The following is a 20,147-nucleotide window of genomic DNA, read 5'->3' as shown; positions in this document are numbered from 1 at the left end:
ATTTGATGGTTATTAAGGCTTATGTAACTTATGGAGCTGCATTCTGTTCTAGACAAGAGGGACAAATTTTGTCCAGAGCTCCGAGGTCAGCAAAATACCACTGATTGAAATGATACTGGGACTGATCATCATACAATGAATTCTGCCTTGTTAAGCTGAGGGAGAGAGATTTAAATGTATCTTATCACCTTTTAGTATCTTGATAATCCAGTACATTGAGTGTTAAGGTTTTTGTACTTTGATACAGTATTTTAGATCAGTAGTTTAGCTATTTAAGCTCTAACTTTCCTAAACTGTCAATATATTTATTAATTACTTAAATTTAATTCACTGGATCAGTTAATCTACCTCATTTCCTAAAAGAAGGTCCTTGTAGTTCCTCTGTCAAGAAAAGAACGTCTTTCATTATTATTTTCAATGATTTCCAGTCCATAATATTAATCATATTCAGTAATAGAGCTATGATTTATTGAGTGTATGTATCATTTTTCTCATTACTGTTAAGTGTTTTGTTTGTTCTTATATTTTGCAAAACTTGAACATGTTTAAATTTTTTTCCTACTGATGGGCAACTGTTGCTTTACAAGTAAAGCCACTGATAATAGATGACAGTGGAATCCTGCCATCTAGTGAAAGCTTGTAGCTAGAACTTAAAAAATTCTAAGTAACAGTAAAAGGCAAGTGGCCTTGATTACATAAAACCAAAAGTAAAAAAAAAAAAGCACAGTAGTTTGAACACGAGATTCTGATTAAGGTTTAGTTTTTCTGATAAAAATGGGCTATACAATTTTTTTTCATATTCACATCCTAGACTATGGCACTTAAGTCTGAGTTCTGTTTTACCACTAAAATTTGGGACTTGAGAACACATGGTAACAATTGTGCCTTACTTCTAATTGGAAAATCCACCAGTAAAACATATATAAATTTAGGAAAAAAAAATGTATTTTTAGGAAAAAAAAAATCAAAGCAGCATGAGTTTGTTTTCTTGCAATTGAACCCCATCAAAAGGCCACGTAATACAATACTTCAGAACACTTTTGTAAGAGTACATGCGTATCAGCATATATAAGTGTTGCAAGCATGGTGGATTGGGTGCTTTATGAGTTCCAGATCATTCATTTCTCCATGCTTAAGAGTTGGTCAGGATCAGCGAGATTTGAAAACTGACACTACTATCTGGCTGAAAACCTGAAACTTAGAGTTGACAGGCCACAGCTTTCTTTGGGACTCACTCTGTCAGCAGGCTTCGCCGTCCTCCCTGGAGAGGCTGGGCTCTCTGCGAGGCGCACAGACGTGGGTCTCCAGGTCAGGCACCAGCGGCAGGTTGAGGCACAGCGAGGTGGGGGGTCTGCAGCTACACTGTGTGTGACCTTTTCTGGGGAGAGGCAATGTTTTCAGCTTTTATTCTGTTATTTGTGAAAAGTGAATCTAGTAACTCGTGAAAAAATAAAGAATTACCCAACCACTGCATAGTAATTTTCCTACTGGCTCCAAAATCAAAGGCTGTGTTTCTTAAACACAATGAAAAATTGTTTCGGGTTTCTTTGGTTGGTTTTTTTTCAATTCAAGGTTCAGCTTCTCTACTGGTACACACTAATGTAGCTCCATGGAACCAGTGGGTCATTGCCAATTTACACCAACCGAGATTTTGTCAGAACTGTGTATTTCTGGTTTTGATGTCTCAGCTAGCAGGAGCTGGGAAAGCTGCAGAGGGGTTGCTCGCCTGGTTGCCGACACAACCTGAGCACAGTATACCCCTGGACTGCTGCAGAGGGAAGCACACTCAGGTCCCAGTCGTGAGCAGAGCAGTGGTTGTGATACAGATCTAATGGAGAGAGGGATGTGAAGCGGAGGGAAATGAGATAATCCACGAAAATGTGGCAGGATACAAAAAGCCCAAATTCACACTTATCTACCCTTTTGATAAAGGAAACACACTGTTTTTAAAGCTAATGAAATAAGTCGCTGCAGTTTACTGCCAGAAGCAACTTTTACCAGTGTGTTTTACACCTTTTAAAATATTATTACATTTATTTAAAAATATTAACCCTCCCCATTGTTTGTTGCCTAATTCTTAAAGCATATATGTAAGTAGCATTCCCACTAAAATCAATGAGTTTTGCCTGTAGTATTGTCTTCCATTATCGTGCAAAGTGTTAACACAGAGATAGAGACAAATGTTTTGCCTTCCCAAGAAATATCTCAGTATTTTTTCTAACCAGCAGATAAAATAGGAAATTTTCATCAGCAAATAATTTTACAACCATTAAATTAGATTCAAGACATTTCAGTAATTTGTTAGATGTGAGATTGCAACAAATCGATTTTTTTAAGTATCACAAAGTATCAGTTTGTTTGTCCATTTTTGACTCTTATTAAAAATGTAAATTTTGAAAACATTTGACTCATTTTCTGTAGAGGCATACAAACTGTTTAACACCCCTCTTCCTCCCAACCCTGGCTCTGTACATCAACTTACTTTATTATGTCCACTAATGTTGTAATTACTTCATAAAAATTTATTTTCACTTAAAAAGAATTTGCATATTCTATATACTGTCCACATATACCATAATGACTTTAAAAAAGATCTGTTTTAAATATTGTGTCAAAAGACATATTGTGCTAAGAATGATAACTAATAAATGAATGTTATTAAAAAAAAAACATAATTGGGAGTATAAAGCTAAGGAAAACAGTGGTTGTATCAGTTGTGCTGTGTGAGCACCAAGACTAAACCATGTCAGTATTGCACTGTAGGATAGCTTTCCCAAAGTTGGGAAATCTCAGTACAACAGTGACCCTAGATGGCTAAGAATTCAAGATATATAAGAGCAAAGTGTCACGTGATCTCCTTTCTGTTTCCACTATGAGATATATGAAAGAATCCTTTCTTTATGAATATCATAGTTTTTTCTTGTAAATTTCTTTTCAGTTTTTAATTTAAAATATATAAAAACTCTATGTACAAAATAATGGATTATTTTCTGGACTAGCATTTGAAAGAAAGTCCTGGGAGTTTTTCTACTAATAGTTAACAATACCAGCTATGTTATATATAAGGAAGCTACATCCTTTAAGAAGCATCTTTTCTGCAACAGGTAATTTAAGGGAGTTGTCCTATAGATGATTTAGATTTATAATTCAACTATGATGTAACTCCATTAAATTATCTGGTTGCAATAGAAGTACATTATTCTCAGCATACTTGTTACCTACATCAAACAGCAATTTGATGAACTCATTGTTTGTATCTGTCAAAGTCTTGCTAATTTAAGTTTGGGAACTTAACCCAATAGTTCTAGCATTCAAAGGCGTTAAGTTCCATGACTCAGACCTCTGAGCACTTCAAAGGAAATTCAGTCCTCTTTTTCCTATCAATATCCTAAAAGTGAAAATGAACAGATGCTTAAAAACCTATACAATCAATCGTGTTGTAGGTTTGCACATTTGAAACAGTGGGGAAACTAATGTTATTGAGACAAGGTGCCTCACTTGTTACTGAATTCAGATCACGTCAGTTCCAGAAGTAGTCTGGTCTATATGTAGTATATACAGAGATATTTCTACATACATACAACTCAGCAAGAAAGATGTGTTCAAAGGGGATCATGTTGTCCATTTTATATCTGAGAGAGCTTTCATCCTGATCTGTCCCTGATTCACCAGCAGCAGAACAATATATAATTGCATATGGAGAAACACACAGCGATTTTTTTTTAAAGTGCTGACAGATTTTATGTACTTTTTCAGCAACTTTTTTCAACTAAATTTTTAGAAAAATAAAATAGTAACATTTCCCTTCCTTTAATTTCTACCATGCCAGTTTGCCACTGCATAACTACAATTATGATTCCTATCTTCTAAAATGTCAGGTTATTTGAAAGAACTTAATGGATATTTTGAAACTCTTACCAATGTGATTTTGCACCTGGAAAATTTTTGCTCTACTACAGACATTTTTTTATGTCCAAACATGCCAAATATCATGCAATTTTCCACTGTCTTGTAAATGTTAACTATAGTCTTAATTAATCCTATGAAATACTTTGATAATTCAGGGTTCAAATCCAATGGCCTCAACTAGGCTTCACGAAAAAACTTAGACAGTTGGTGACTATTTTGCCAATTTCTGAAATAGACTTCTGCTGCTGCTGCACAAATAGTTTCACCTTTGGCTCAGTAATGACATGTGACCACTGGCTGCCTGGTCATTTTAGACGTGTGCATTTGTCCATCAAAATGCTCAGATTTCAATTCAAGTCTCAGTTTCATCATTTTGGATTCACTGGAACCTGAAACTGAAAGTGGAACTCAAAGACTTGGGAATAACCTGAACCAACAGTGTGAAAAGCTGATGTCTGAATATGATTACTTAATGCTGGATGTATATGGAAGTGGGCTTTGTTGTGGTAGTTTGACTTTCTGCATTTATCCAAAATACTTGACACATGCAGAACAACCCCAAGTGGCTTTCATCAAGTTGACCTTTACACTTAGTCTAGTAGAAAAAAAATAAAGGATAAGACGTGTTAGCACAGTTATGCTTTTGATCCTGAGGTGAGGCAAAGCATGTCACTGTCACATATAGGAGAGGTATGCTAGCACACAGTTGGTCCCTCCACAAAGTACATCAAAGCTGCTGGGTTTAAGGAAACTTTTTCAAGTTCCTGTCACTCTCTTACATTGTCACCATTGGCAAATGCTCATGCTTCCAGGCAGAAAAACTAGGTTAGTAAAAGCCAAGATTCTGGTCGCTACATTCTAGTTGAGACATGATACATATAGTTGTGTTATACCTGTGCTCCTGGCTCATTTCAGTGCTAAGTCACACAGATGAGCATAAGCCATCAGTTGCTGAAGCAGTGGTTTTTTTGCTCCCCTGCTTGCCTCTGCACTGATGGCCTAGGAGCACCGTCCTAGTAAGATGAAGATAAGAGACTGTCCGTGTTTCTGATCATCTCCAGATGACACTAAAAGTCATCTTGGAGTTGGAGTTGGTGCTTTGGTGCAGTCTGCTTCTGAAAATATATTTGTTAATGCATAGTCTACTTGACTTAGGATCTTACTGTACGCTACTGTGTTGAAAGGAAGATGCTCAGCATGCTATGTGAAGGCTCAGTACTGAGCTAACGTGACCCTGCTGATATTTCTTTATTTGTATCAATTGACATTTTAATCAGAATTTGAATACAACTTTATGCATTAGCAGTAGACGGAGCAGGCCATGTTTAAAACATGCTAGTTGAACTTTGGCAGCAAAGGAGGGGAATTTAGAGTTAACCTACGTGATTTTAAACACAACTTGCCTTACTTGGACTGTATTTAAAACTGTTTGTTTAAATTTACTAGCTAATAAATTTCCAAACATAGTTTGTTTTTGCAGTCTGGACAAACTCTTATTCTCAAATTCACTCTTCAGACTATCTGACACAGCCAGTATTTGCTGATATTCAGAAAACCCTGTAAGGCATATTTACATATTCTTTCACATAAGGAGTTATGTGGAAAATTGTGGTTTTATCTATCTTTTCTGGACAGGGTTTTGACTGTGTTATGAGCCTTGACCCAATTTAATAACCAATACATTTTTGCACATGTTTAGATGACATAGTTCGGCTTCTATTTAAGTAAATGACAAAACTTCCATTGACAAACTGGGAAGAAGATGGGCTTTACAGAGGTTAGGTTAATTTCTTTTGCAAAACAAAGGAACAAATTAAAGTTCCCAAAATCTAACGAAAATATACCACTGATAAATAACTCGGTTCCCAAAAATATGCCATTGCTAGTTAGAAAAATAATGAGGAAAAAAAATTCATACACCTTTACCAGAAAAGGTTTATAAGTACCTCCAAAGGTTAGGAGTCTGTGTTTTCTAGTTTCAAACTTTTGCATTCCAGCTATTGTGCCAGTGGAAATGTTTAGTACTAAAGTCCCATCTAGTTGTTTAAAAACTGCAGGCTGAACCAGCACATGATTGTATACCCTGTTTTGGATATACAGGACTACATACCAAGCTGGTTTTGGCATGCTTTCTGCAGTATTTAGGCAAATACAAGCACGCTTTGGATACATGGTAGTATTCACTTGTGCTTGTTTCCAACAGATACTTTTCCAACTCTCATGCTAGGAGAGTTTTCAATGGAATAGAATGAACAATATAATTCACACTGATTTAAACTAAACTAACTGAAAAAAAACCAAACAGTGTATTCCTACTAAATTAGATTAGCTGCTTTGTGTAGAGCTTTGCTTCATTTTTTAGCTTCTTTACTGGAAACATTTAAAATACACTGCATGATATTATTATATTTCATTGTTCTGCATTTTCTGCGATTGCATTCTTATTGTAAATGTAATAGTAAGACTTTTGGCCAAGTTCACATTAAAATATCACAACAGGAAATGTTGTTTACAAAGCCCATTAGGATTGTGTCAAATTGTTTGAGAGGATACAGCTAGCCATTTATGCATATCATGGAAGGGCTTTCTTCCAAATACAGAACTCTGTGTTCTTCATATTTACAGCAGAAATATTTACAGCAGAAATTACTTTAAGAGACCATATCTCATGGGTTAAATGCTTAGCACTCTATAAAATAAGACTGATTTGCAGAGATAGCTTCAACTTTAAGAGGAACGATTCTGTGCATTGAATTAACTGCAGACAAAAATGATAACATTTAGACTGCAACCAGTACTTACGAGCACTGTTCATTGGCTGGAACAAAACTGGCAGTAAAAAAACCCCCTGGATATCAGCTTGAAGGTTTTAAATTTCAGACCTAATGTACACAAGTTACACAGTGGATTTCTTTTTCCTTTTCTGTAACTTTTCCCATCTGTCCCATTTCATTAGACTCTGTAGTCCATAGTCAGCATGGATGTTAGGATGAGACTAATGCACATTTAGACTGAAACACTTCAGCATGCACCAAAATCAAAGTGCTATTTTTTGGTTACCTGCCAATACAACATAATGTTGAGCATGAAAGCCAAAAAAACTTCAAAACACCTCACCACCTTGCTCTCAGTGGGGTGCTAAGAGCAGTGAAGAAGTGGCTGCTTTATTTGTTGCTTATGTGGAAGGTAAATTATAATGAAAATCTAGCTCTAAGCTGGCCAGAGCCAATAGGCTCATACCTTGAGCCCGCTATCATGTGCTGCAGTCCTGGGCACAGCACGGAGTCTTCTTTTCTTGTTTAGCAGGGAAACACTGTCTACAAGTCTTCTTTCTACTTCCACAGAAATGTATTTTGAATCCTTTAAGTTCCCTTCTTTGTTTGACATCTCTTTCCTATATCTGGGATGGGCCATCAAACTCACAGGTAACCTTTTGCTTCAAAAGAGTTATGTCATCCTGGACTGTGTAGCTATAGAATCATTATTTTATAAACTTGCCTTTTTGTAAGTATGTTTTAGAAATATGGTCCCATTTAGGAAGCTGGATGCTTTGTTTTTTGTAAGCATGTTTTATATTACAATTCATTAGCAGAGGAACTGGTGATGGGTCAAAAATATGAAGAAAGTAGATAAGCTATGGTTTTCTATACTGCTGGTTTCATTTTATACATTCTCTATAGCATAAACATGCCACGTATGGTATAAATTGCTACAATATTGAATTTCAAGAAAGTTTCTAAAATAAAGGTAATGCAAGACAATCATGTGTCCACTGTGGCACTTTACAGTAACAGAAAGAAAAACAAACGGAAAAACAGGGGAACATAATTCAATAAGACCAAATTTCCCTTCCTAGTAGTCTCTGCCTAATACAAGGAGTATCAGGTACTGCTTGTTGTCTGCAGGCAAAGGTGGGAAAGCTGAATCTTTATTTTAAAAACCTAACAGTTGAAATTGCTGTAAAGGCAGCCTTAAAGGAGTTACATTTTTTCCCATGAACTCAATGGGAGCTTTGCCATTGACTTCAAAGGGCAAAGGATTGGGCCTTGGTATGTATAATATAGTGCAGTTATTTAATTAGAAGCAGATAGCATGAATAAAAATCCTCATTGGGAAGGGTGTAGCAGTTTTTGCTAGGGATATACTTACTACAATTTTCTGTGTCTAGCAGAAGTCATTCCCTTCAAACGAACAAAAACACCTTAGACTTCGGGGTATTTTGATACCACTGTTAAATAATGTAACTTTTTCCAAGTTACTTGGTAATTGTACATTTCATTTCCAAGCAGTCTTGGAAGTCTTTGTAAGGACAAAGATACTCACTTGAGTTGAAGACATTTCAGTTTGCATATTTATAGGACAGTGAAATGACTGCTAATAATAGGTGCTAGTCTGGCATTACTAGAAACTAGAGGCCATTTATGAAAGGACTGATAATGTATCAGTGTAAGCTAAGGAGAAGATTTAGACTGTGGACAATCTCTCAGGTGCAAACATTTACTGGTTTAAGGGACTACCTGTAACTGCCCTCTTGCTTTCTTCAACTCTGAAGACAGGCTTGTGTTGGTTGAAATGAGCAGGTATTTCTTAAACAATTTAGATACCAGGGCTTTGCTAACTCACCTAATTTTGCCTGAGAGCTCAGGGAACAATCATATGAGCAGCTCATCTGTAAGATTTGAAGTGTAGAAACCTCCAGGTTAGGATAGGGAGGAGGAAAGAGAGAGGAGTGCCAAGCAGCTGTGGGTAGTAACCTTTTCAGCAGGCACAGCTGTGGCTGGACAAGTCAGACAGTAACTCCTTGTGTTGGCACACCCATCTTGTTGTAGATGCATTTTCAACAGTTTAACTGAAATCACTTTGGAAAGGCTCTAAGGGCCCTGCAAAAAACTGCTTTTCTTCCAGAAGAAAAGCATCTACATGGAGAACTGTGCAACAATAACTTTAATGGTTGTCTATACCTGTATAATATCAGGTGTTTCCAAGATGTACTGCAATCAAGGGGAATCATGTAATGAGATTTATTAGCTTTACTCAACCACCACCACCACTGGTGCTCCTGAAGAGATCATCTCTCTGTTTATCTCTCTAGATCCTTGTCTTCTCTTCCAGAAGTTCTTGCTCTGCTTTCTCTTATCATTCTCTCTGTAGTACTTTTATTTAAATACACAAGTACAGCTACTTACTTAAGCATCACTTTCCATGAACACACTGAAAATTGTGGGCAAACAACGCCTCAGACTTCAAACCTTGTTACTTGGTTAGAATAGTGCCCACCACTTCCGGTGAACTTCCTTTGCACTGAAAGAAATAGAGGAAACTTCCTGCTTTGCAAACTCTCTCATCGCAGAAATCTCTGAAATACTAGAGCTTAACAGATGTGGCTGGAAGAGACTGATCAGCATTTTGTTCCACAAATTACATTTTCCTATTTTGCAGAGATCACTTCAAATGCTAGCTGCCAGAAGCCACTGATTTAATTACAGAGGATGCATATGGAAATAATCTGAAAGGGATAAATAGCTTATATATATTATCATATATTCATAATGATCTTCCTGCACACTGCAATAATACTTGCAGAATGGATAGTGTAAGACCTGCTTATAAAATTCTTCAAAATAGAAAAAACTATCATTAAGCATGGATGTTTTAAGCAAATTCTAACATACAATACTATTTAATGCCTAAGATCCTTACAGAGGAGCAGCTGTTTGACATCCTTCACTGAAAAAAGCTCAAAGTTTCAAAACTGTTGGCTTTCCAAAAACCTTGAGACCTAGGAAATCAGAATGGTTTCACCTAAATTCTCAGTCAGTGGAATAAGTATGTTATGAAGATCAATATAAAATGAGCCACTCAAACTTGGAGGGTTTTGTTACAATAATACATTAAAAAATTACATAATTGGTTTATGAAAAAAAATGTTAGTTTTAAAGTGTTTTCTCATGGTATCCATACTGTCAGCCAAAGTTAGTCTTTAGATTATGTTGTGCATGTTTAGGAGTATCTAGGGGAAGATACTAGTCATTAAACTGAAGTGGAAATCACAATTAGAACACTGTTTCCTTTCAATCCCCCAAATCCCTTTGCTAAGTGAATTAGTAGTGTGCCTTTATGTCCAGACTCAGTAATCACCTTTTCATGATACTGACATAGTATTGATTATCACTAGATGGTGCTCTTATTCACAATCCCCAAAATCGTAGGTAAGTGAATGTGAAAACAGTTACACCTTGGAGAAATTTTGGTTGCTAGCTTTAATGTTTTCTTACTGAAGCTGCTAAGTATTGTTCAGTTCAGTACCTCCTGGACCAAATAATTTCAAAGTGTAGAATTAATGACTTCAAGATAAATACATATATAAAACAAACAAAAAATCACATAATATCAAATTAATCATTCCAAATGTTCCTTTCACTTCTACTTATTATTCCCTGCATACAAATAGAATGTAATACCCTTTAGGAGGGCTCAATAAATTCATTCTAGGGTTTGATTTGTGGTTTCATAACACTATAATTAGGACCCATTTTGATCTTTAAAGAACTAACTAAAAAGGAATATTTCGGAAGGCCTTAAGAAAGAGGCAGTCGTAATCCTTTAAAGAGAAAACAGAATAATATTTCTGCACCTATTTTACACCATATTATGAACATTCAGTAGTAATATTACACACAACTATTGAATATGTGTAGTGAAATAATAATAAAAAAAGAGTATAAAAACCCATTATATCAAACCTCAGTTTCTTCCAGCCCAATCTGACAATAGTCAGAGCAGACAGGGCTGAGCCCTGGAGAGGTAAGAAATCTCCCAGGCCTCATATCCAATTTAAACTGAATTTTGAGCTATAGTAAAATGATGTTTTTTCTAAATTCCTCATTATCCTGCTTTTCCTTTCTCTGCCCTCACTTTCAGTCATGACTTCAGTCTGTAATATTAGCTCTTCTAAAATGAGGTTATTTTACTAATCTGATGAAGAATAGATGCCCACTAAGTACACCAAAACCAAATCCAAGAACACATCCTTGAACAGCTAGGGGGTTGGAAATCTAGCTGAGTTTTACAGCTTGAGCCCATTTTTACTCAAATAGTTTTAAATTAACAGATCAGCACAAGTGTGATCCAACTAATTTTTCCATGACTGAATCTTTATTTGAAAGGCCCTGATTCAGCTCCTAAATGTGCTACATTTTTAAGTCATTTTCCAGGTCACCAGGATAATGTTACCAAAAGATTTGTGATTTTGTGGCACAATTTGTGACTACATAAAGGATTTGACTTTAAAACCCCTTGTCATTCTAAAAAAGCAAAAATTTCCCAAACTCTCAGAGTTACAGTTTTCTTCCTCTATATTTACAGGAACAGCAAAAAACAATCCAGTGAATCTAAACGTAGCGAGAGAACCATGAATGCCTCTTTTTCTACACTGGCAAGAGCAGTACAAAGGCTATGATAATTAAGCCTGAGGAGATAGTTATCTTTGTGGCCTGTCATTTTTTTTAGTGTTACCACATGAACAAATGGAGCACTGAAATGCACGGCCTGAGAACAATGGTGCCCAGCCCCGTACCAGCCTTCTGGGTCATTCACTTGTTGTTTGCTTCCAGGCCTGATTTGCATAAGAGGCCTGAAAACATTGCAGAGACTGGGAATTAGCACAAATTGATACTGGGTGCTAATTGACTCAAGCAAAAACTATAGATGCATTGGCCTGTTCAAATCAGTCTTGAATTCAGGCCTTCTGGATTCCTGCATCATCCAGCTCCGAAGAAGAATAAAGCCCTGGCATGGTTCATCAGCTGCTGGGTCCTGGGCTAAAAATAGAGAGGCAGAAATGGGATCATGTTTTAGCACAATCTTAGCTGAAACTGAAAAGGGTGGGAAGGAACCCTTTCTCTTATAAAAAATATTTTCTTTTCAGGTGTTCTAGGCAACAGCATAGCAATTGAGCTTACCTAGAATGAGAGCCAAACCAAATCTTTCCCCCAAACATTTTTTTTAAAGGCAGGAAAATATTCATTGTTCCATGTTTATGTGCAGGTGTGTTCCAACAAGAACAAGGAACACAATTTATTTCAATGACTGGATCAATCATGCTGGATGTACACACAGTGACATTCATAGCTGTAGGAGTTACTGATTGCCTCACTCCTATGCAGTACCTCTTGCCTGTCTGTTATCCAACTAAGAAGCTTCTTCTAATAGGTTTCTATCAGACCATTATGAGTAAGCCTTTAAATGAGACTTGTGCTATCTGGCATCAACAGTTTCCAATAAGCATAATATTTTTAGTAATCCACAGATTGTGGGACTGAGTTTAATATCTGGAGAAGATCTTTGGTCCGCACGTGGTCGAAATACTGTATGAATAGCTTTCTTTGTGATTGCCAGTCCCTTTTATGTTGTAGGACTCTTGTAGAGCTTTCCCCTTACTGGGAGAGGAATGATATGCTACAAAGTCCTCTCTGTTTTTCTAGTTTTGAAGAATTACCAAAAGCAGTATTCTCCCTTAGAGGTTCACATAATCTCATGTTATACCTGTATGTCGCTTAAAGCAAAACTTAGACATTGGCCCAAGTGAGTTTAGTTTCATTTAAAGGCTTCCTTGAACTTTTTTTGATTTCTTTAGTTTTAGATTTGCAAGACACTCTCAGGCCAGACGATATTTACATGTGCTCAGGTTTCATTTTGGCTATTTCACTTGGCTCCCCTTAGGCCTTATGCACCTCTAGTTTCTCCATCATTTTAACACAATTAGTCACAATCTAAACCAGAACTCAAATACAGATCCTGCCACAACTGTACTTCACTGGTCAGAAATAAATCTATATGACTGCTTTGCTTGGACTGAGCACACAGCTAAGGAGTATTTAAGGCAAAATCTTCTCAGCAGCAGGTCCCAACTCCATCCTTCAGTTAACAGTGGTTCTTGTGAAGCAAGTATGTGTCTGTCAGATCTGCTGAGGTTGTCCGTGTTGAAACATCCCTTCTATCTCTGGAGCCCTCTTCTTTTTAATGCAGAAAGCTTTGCTGCACTCCTGTGGTGTCAGTCATGGATGAACACTTTCACAGAGTAAAATACCTATGCAATGCATGTGGAATACAGGGTGGGGGGCATGTGTGGAGAGGTTGGACTTGGTCTTCTCTTTCTTCTCACAAATTACAGCAATCTCTGGGATCAAGGCTTCTTTCTTCAGGCACAGAGGATGAGATAAAGTTTACTTCAATGTGCAGATTTCTGGTTTCTTCCATGCAAAAAGAAAAGAACTGAAAAGCAAACCCCTCTGATATAGTGACATTAAAATGCTCTTGCTATGTGTTTTCTTTAAATTAATTATTAAGCTTAAGTTAACGAGAAAAAGGTAAGTTTCAGGGCAAAATAATAAAGAGAAAAGGAAACTGGACACTGATTCTGACACCGAATTTAATTTATGAAGGTGCTGACCTGTGACATCTGTTTAAGGACTACGCAATCCTTAAAAAGTGTGCTTCACAGAGAAACTTGAGAAGATACTAGCAGTTCATATAACAGGACCTTTCCCTCAAAATTATATTAGTAGGAGAGGCATCAGCGAAGCTAGAAGTCTTCTGAGGCAATCTGAGTCAGATTATCTTCTTTTAGGTGAAAAAGAGCACTGTACATTTCTATATTCCTATTCAGTTGCTTAAAATGCCACTCTTGATCTTCAGTTGATTTTTAAATTACTTCTTACACCACCAATATGCTGAAATTTGTGTCTGACTGTAACGGTTTCTTAAAACAGCTACCTATAAACAGTGCCATGAGATAAGGAGTGACACCACCCATCAATTTCCAATGTAGGTAGTAATGCGAATCATAGGGAAGCACTTGCTCAGGAAACAAACACAAAGTTACAGAACTAATTCACATAAATGTCTTTTCTGTTTCTAGCTGTGCCTTCACAAGTTCTTCCTAGCCTCTACTCCCTTTACTTGGTGTTCGGCATTTGGAAGAGTGACACAGATAGGGGCTGACTTTGCCATTACCACAGGTTTCCAAACAATTGTTCATGAAAACCATGCTGTCATATGGTCAGATGTTCCTTCAGATTATTTTTTCTTCCACGACAAAGCTCTGAAAGCAGCACAATGCATATGAGTGGAGAAGACAAAGTGATTTCCATTTCCTCTTCTGCTTGTGTCTCATGTTTTTACACTAGTATTTGACCTTTGTTGGGAGTTTAAGCACTTTCCATAGATCTAAAGGGAAATACTACATGGTTGATTTTGGTTTTGTAGCTGCCACAGCCTTAATTTCAGAAGTACTTACAAAAAGTGCCTCTTAACTCTGTAGAAGATACAGTTGTTTGTTGTTTTCTTATGTAGTAAAGGCAGCGTTCACTCTAAAAATCAAGTCATGAAGATCTGGCACAGTTTTGGATTTATACATACTAAGGTTTCTTGGAGGTTCCATATGGCCATAACAATGCAACTGAGTTAGATGCATCATTTAAGAGTTGAAAAATATGCAGGATATCTTGTAGCAAAGTTGGAGCAACAGTAGCCACACAAAATGAAAAGGAATGCTGTTGTCCTAAACTAATATAACTAGGGCTGTCAAAAAACTTTCTACGACTACGTTGGGGTGAAATATTCTGATGGCAAGTAGGTATTTTATAGCCACATGTTAATCTTCTTGAATGGGGTGAGTTACTAAATTAAATTCTTACAATGAGTAGCTCTTTTATGTGCATTTATATTTTCCAGATGCTTGACACAGTCAAGATTATCCTGTTCATTTGCATGTGCTTGTTTCTTTTGTTGTTATTTTTAGAAAATTCTTTAAGACTTGCTATTCTTCTAACATCTGAGTAGGATTTGAAAATCTTTTTTATTTTAGTCCCATAGCATTTTTCAATTATCTTTCTTAACCCTTATTTCTATTATTTTTAGTTTTGGAAGAAAAGATGAAAGAACAGAAGCCTATAATGACTTCAGGTTCTAACATTTATTTCCCTAACAATGTATAGAATACGCCATACCTCTGTGGCATAACTGTCTAGAAGCTGATGGAGCCATGCTAGAATTGTTGTACATTTTCAACAAAGCTCAGGGGGAAAAAAAAAGGTTACATGGGAAAATATGACCATTATTTGGGGTAACACAATATTCTTCAGAACTATCATAAGCTTATAGCAGGTTTCAGATCTTTAAGTTTTCAAAATATGAATGTTCGATAGCAGCAAAATCCAGGACTTAATTTAAACTAATCAAGCAAGTTGGATTTTGGCCTAGGTTTTGTCCCCACCAATTGACTTTAACATTTACATGGGAGTTTAGTGAAATTATAATGCACAGGAACTATGATGTCTTTAAAAAACACAAAGTTTTTACATGTGCTCTTCCATTACAAAAATATCTAAGCTACTGACACTTGCATACTTCAGTTCCTTGTCTTCAGGAAATGGTGATGTACCCATACATCTACTATGTGTGACTAGCTCATTGGTAGACCCCAGTTGACCGATATGCTGCATTTGTGAGCTATGCATCACTTAATGGAATTAGCAACAGCAGTGATATTTGTCTGTCGTATTTAGTAGTGTGTGTTCATAAAAATTGTGTCTATGCTAAAACTAAAAACTGTGCATCAAATGTAAATAATACCACTTCAAATTGTGATTTTGTTTGTCAAGGCTCTTCTTTCTTGACAAAACCGGAGTGTTGCAGAAAGTTAATGCTGTGCATCCAGTACATGTCTGTGTCCCTGCTGAGTCAGCCCCTGAGTAATCCTAGCAAGAAATGTGTACCTGGGGGTTCTGACCACCTGCAGTAATTTCACTTTTTAAAAATCCATTTGCAGGAGAGAGACTACTTTTAGTGTCCCAAACAAATTCCAATTTGTGCCTACGATCTGATTACATTAGTTACCCTGTATCCCCTTCCTCTTTGAAAGTTTTGTTAGGAAAATATTACTTTACCTCCTGGAAGACAAACATAGTGGTGCTCTTGCTATAGGATTGCTGCATTTCATGAATGTGTGGGCTGCAGCCTTCTGTGTATATAACTGCATCCTTGACTTAGCCAACATGTCTTAAAGCTGGCACAGATTTTGGCCAAAGGTCATTAAAGTATTTCAAAATCTATCTGGGATGAGAGATGCCATATTATGCTTGGGTTAGTACATAATAATAATACTTTAGAGGAAGACGATTAAATAAAATCATAGGAAATGTATGCCAAAGATCTGCTTGAAACAATACTTCAGTTTCTTATATTAAGAATTGTTGAAAATGGCAGCATTAAAAAACAACTGGCTCTTTCCCAAGCTACATGCCTTTTGGATTTCCTTAAAAATTCAATCTTTACAGTTTCTGAATAATGCAACCATTGTAATTCAAGGACGCTCCCCTGCTGGTTTTGATTAATTTATTTTAACAACACAGAAGAAGTCTGCTGTAGCTCCTCTGGTAATATAAATCTGTGTTACAAAGAATTCTGTTGTCTTCACCTCTCTAATAAACCACAGTGTCAGGGGTTCAGAGCTAAATAGATGGCAATACAACTTAAACAATTCATCTCTGCTTTTGCACCCGAATTTAATATCAGGGTTTTTTCCTCTTCAACCCTTAGATAGTTTATAACTCTATCCTTATTTCCCATCTAAGTAACACATCCAGTGAAATATTTTAATTTGTATGCAGTAACACCCATTTTAGACATTAAAAATGAGCATCTTGAAAAAATTCTACCTATGGTCAGGTGTCTTAAAAAAACCCATAAAATAACCATGGCTATCTGGGCAAGTTTTAAAAATTTATTGCAAGTGTCATGACATACGCTATTTTCCTTACAGTACCTGATATTGAAATCTGGTTCTCACCTGAGCTACAGCTTTCATTAAAACTAGAATGTATTTCTGGATTGCAAAGTGATCCCCTCCAAGAGAAAAAACCCCAAGTAATCCCAAGTTTTTAATGTTTAAAGCTTTTTTTCATATGGTACTAGAGAAATTGTTATTTACTAGTTGCAGGGCTAATGGAAGAAGCTTGGAAGGACCACAGTCTGAGAACAAAATGCACAATGAGGGCACCTAAATACCTATTACAGTTTCTATGGACAGAAATTGAGTCAATGTACAACATAGCTGCTCTTATAATAACAGCGGTTTTCAGAGGTTACAGAAATTGTCACAGTGATGTCTGACATGTAGATATTTTCCCAGATTCTAAGAACATGTGAATACTCCAGCATTCAAGCAGTATGATGAGTCTGGGGAACCACACAGCACTTTAACAGAAATTGCTGTGTTAGCTTACTTATACAACTACATATTCTTCAACTGTTTTCATTCCACACAAATATTAAATACTTCTTTGTTTAAACTCATTTCTTTAAAATATTAAGTAAAAAGAAATTAAACAATTTCCAAGCTGTTTCTTACAGATTTCTGGTAAACTAGCTGCTCGTTTGACATGTCGCATGTCTAATTTCAGCAGTACCCCTATGTGTGAGTGTATATACAGATGCTTTAGGCTAACATTAAACAATGTTCTATAGCTATGGATGTTTTTGTAATCCAAATAAAGTAGGTAGTGTTTTTATAACTATCAATTCTTGGGTTATGGAGAATGTCTTCAAATAGAAATGGAAAGAGGTTTATCATTACAAACAGGTCTCATTCCCTTAAAAGGAAGTTGTTTCTTTTTTCTTCTGCTTCTTTGGAGAACTGGCTATGAACTGGGAATGGTTATTGTATGACTCATTTCAGAAGAATAGCTACAGTGTAAAAAGTTCAGAAAAGATTTTAATAAAACCAAACCCAATTATCTTCTGTTTTGGGCATAATAAGGATAGTCTTAAAGAGAAAAATATCACATTTTTCAGAATGCTGTAAATCAACATAATCCTGTAGTGTTTTAAAGGGAGGGGGGAAAAGGTCAGGAAAGAATAAAGCATTTATCCCTAGTTTCAGTTGTATAGATAAGACAGAAATATCCTTTCATAAGGAAATGTTACATTTACTTTATTCTGGTCTGGCCTGGAAGTAAGCTTCTGCACCCACCAATGCAAATCACTGACTGCCAAAAACACACAAACTTGGGAATCATCATTCGCTTAGCTATGCACAGATAATGTGACCCTTCTACTGCACCCCACGTACTTCAGCTACTTGGAAATTCCTCAAAACCCCAACACTAAGTCAAACTGTTTGCAATAATAAAATTACTTCAAATAAAACAACATTAATGACATAAGCAGCTATGCTGTGGACATTAGAGACTGCAAATGCTACAAGTAAATATTATTGTATTATTTCCTGCGTTGCTTAAGCCCAATGGCTTAAAGGATACAATAGTAAAGTTAGGACAGAAAAAGGCCCTTTCCATATTGTTTATGATTCAGTATTTGAAACTTTTGGCATAACATAAGGACCTGAAAGAGGTAGTCTCATACCTTCTAGCTTTTCCTCACTGTGCCATTCAAAGGGGAGGCTGATCTGAAAGTAGGAGGCAGTATTCAAGTAATGATTGTATCCTTTCATTACAACTCCTGTCTTAGTTTTTACAATTTTATATATGAAATCAGGTCTCCGACATGCCACTTAAAGTTCTGCTTTTCTGTGTGCTGCAACACTAAAGTATGCTATCTTTCATTTACAAAAGGAAGAGAAACTGGTCTTATGTCTCACAAAGCTAATTTTAATAGGGTTTGTGATTGTTAACATTAGGAATATGCATAGAAAAAGTGATGCTAACTGGTGTATGCATTTTCAAGATGCAGCAGCTGGGTGAGGGATGCTGACTGCTTAGCAAGCACTCCATGTAAGACATGGAGAAATGCTAATTTTTTTTAAGTTCAGCACTAGCTGTTTACACATTGTTACTCTAGCAAGAGAAATTTTTAAGTTTTTTATTTACTTTGTCCTTAGTACACATACATTGTAAAGGAATTTGCTGCATTCATCACTTGTAGTAAAGGCACATTCTGTGTTCCCTTAAATATCAAACAAATACTATGTGGCTTCATTTTGATGTGAAAGTGCGTGACCAATGTTGGCCATTTATATAAATTAAAAGTTTCCAAAAGTATTAGTAGTTTGGTTTGGTTTTTTCTTTAATTTCTCATGCTTGTAGCACTATGGAACTTCTCCCTGAGTGTCCCTCTTAAGATTGCTCCAACTGAGGCTGAAGTTAATAGAAAGCAACCAAGTGATTTCAATGGGAGTTTCATATTTGGAAAGCAAAAAAAGCACAGTATTTTGGCAAGACTGTCCATGTATCTGAGTTCCCATTCCTAGGAAGTTTACAGGAGAATTCTAAGCATTTCAAATTGTCATGAGACTAACTACATTTGAATCTTCTTCTGAATATATGTAGAATATTCTGTAGTCTTCAAAGCTAAATTTTAAAAGAAAAAAATGCTTCAAAGCCCGCTCCACCCCTTTCCACCTGTTTGATTAGTTGAGAATGTCCTGCCCAAACAAGGTTCACAGATGTATCACAAGCATTCAGGTTTTTGCAAACCCAAGAATCCTGCATAACTTCAGATGACTCTATGCTTTACAGTATAGCTCAGGCTATACTGTAAAGGAGGACATGCACTGCTGATGCTTTCTGAGGTACCTTTGATGATGAGAGATCAGTTGCAGCCATAATTTACCATTGCAGTAGATTGTGGATAGACAGAATTTTAGAATTTGGATATTTTTAATGGATTTTTTAAAAATATGTTTTGTAGATCTCACATTTAAAAAAAAGTATGGGTGAAACTGTTGTTGCTGCTACTACTGTCCCACAGTGCTGTTCAGTGTGGGGACCTGCAAGGTTAGTATTTGGAAGGAGTTAGCAAGGGGTCCTGCTGCTGGGAATGGGAGGCCAGGTAGGCAAGGAGGAGCCTCCTATCCCACGTAGTGCTCTCCCTGATAGCAAGGGGAGTGATATTGCAAAAGACTGCAAAAGAGAGTCTGTGCTTCTTTTAAAGGCCTATCCTGGACCTGGATGCCAAGGAGCTGCAGGAGGGAGAAGGCTGGCAGCAGACAGGGAAATAATTCAGTTGAATTCAATTAGAGTGCATCAGTAGAATTAAGTGAACTATTAAAATAAACAGGCCCCCTAAGTCAGAAATGGGTATGACCACTGAAATCAGAGTCTTCACAGATTTGCATTATAGTATATTTAGTTACTAGTGCTAACATGAGCTACTGCACTGCACAGTTGCAAACATGCTCAGGACATGATTATATTTAGGGTTGCACACGTGGCATTGGC

At 36.5% G+C, this 20,147-nt stretch overlaps 2 protein-coding genes across 7 annotated transcripts in view; one reads left to right on the top strand and one right to left on the bottom strand.

Annotated features, from left to right (window-relative positions):
- SYNPO2 (synaptopodin 2) overlaps positions 1 to 20,147 on the top strand; it is a 98,902-nt gene that overhangs the window by 850 nt on the left and 77,905 nt on the right. The window lies entirely within an intron of this gene.
- The window catches only part of SEC24D (SEC24 homolog D, COPII coat complex component), a 143,022-nt gene that overhangs the window by 73,185 nt on the left and 49,690 nt on the right, over positions 1 to 20,147 (bottom strand). For 4 of the 6 annotated variants that reach the window (XM_075037414.1, XM_075037403.1, XM_075037408.1 and 1 more), the window contains one exon: positions 1,236 to 1,378. The exons of the other annotated variants lie outside the window; for them this stretch is intronic. The gene's annotated coding sequence lies outside the window, so the exon portion shown is untranslated. The remainder of the gene's footprint in view (positions 1 to 1,235; positions 1,379 to 20,147) is intronic. 6 annotated transcript variants of the gene reach the window in all.

This window comes from Buteo buteo, chromosome 1 (assembly GCF_964188355.1).
Source record: "Buteo buteo chromosome 1, bButBut1.hap1.1, whole genome shotgun sequence".
Taxonomy (NCBI): Eukaryota; Metazoa; Chordata; class Aves; order Accipitriformes; family Accipitridae; genus Buteo; species Buteo buteo.
Note: the sequence above shows the minus strand (reverse complement) of the source record. Positions and strands in the feature narration are given on the sequence as shown.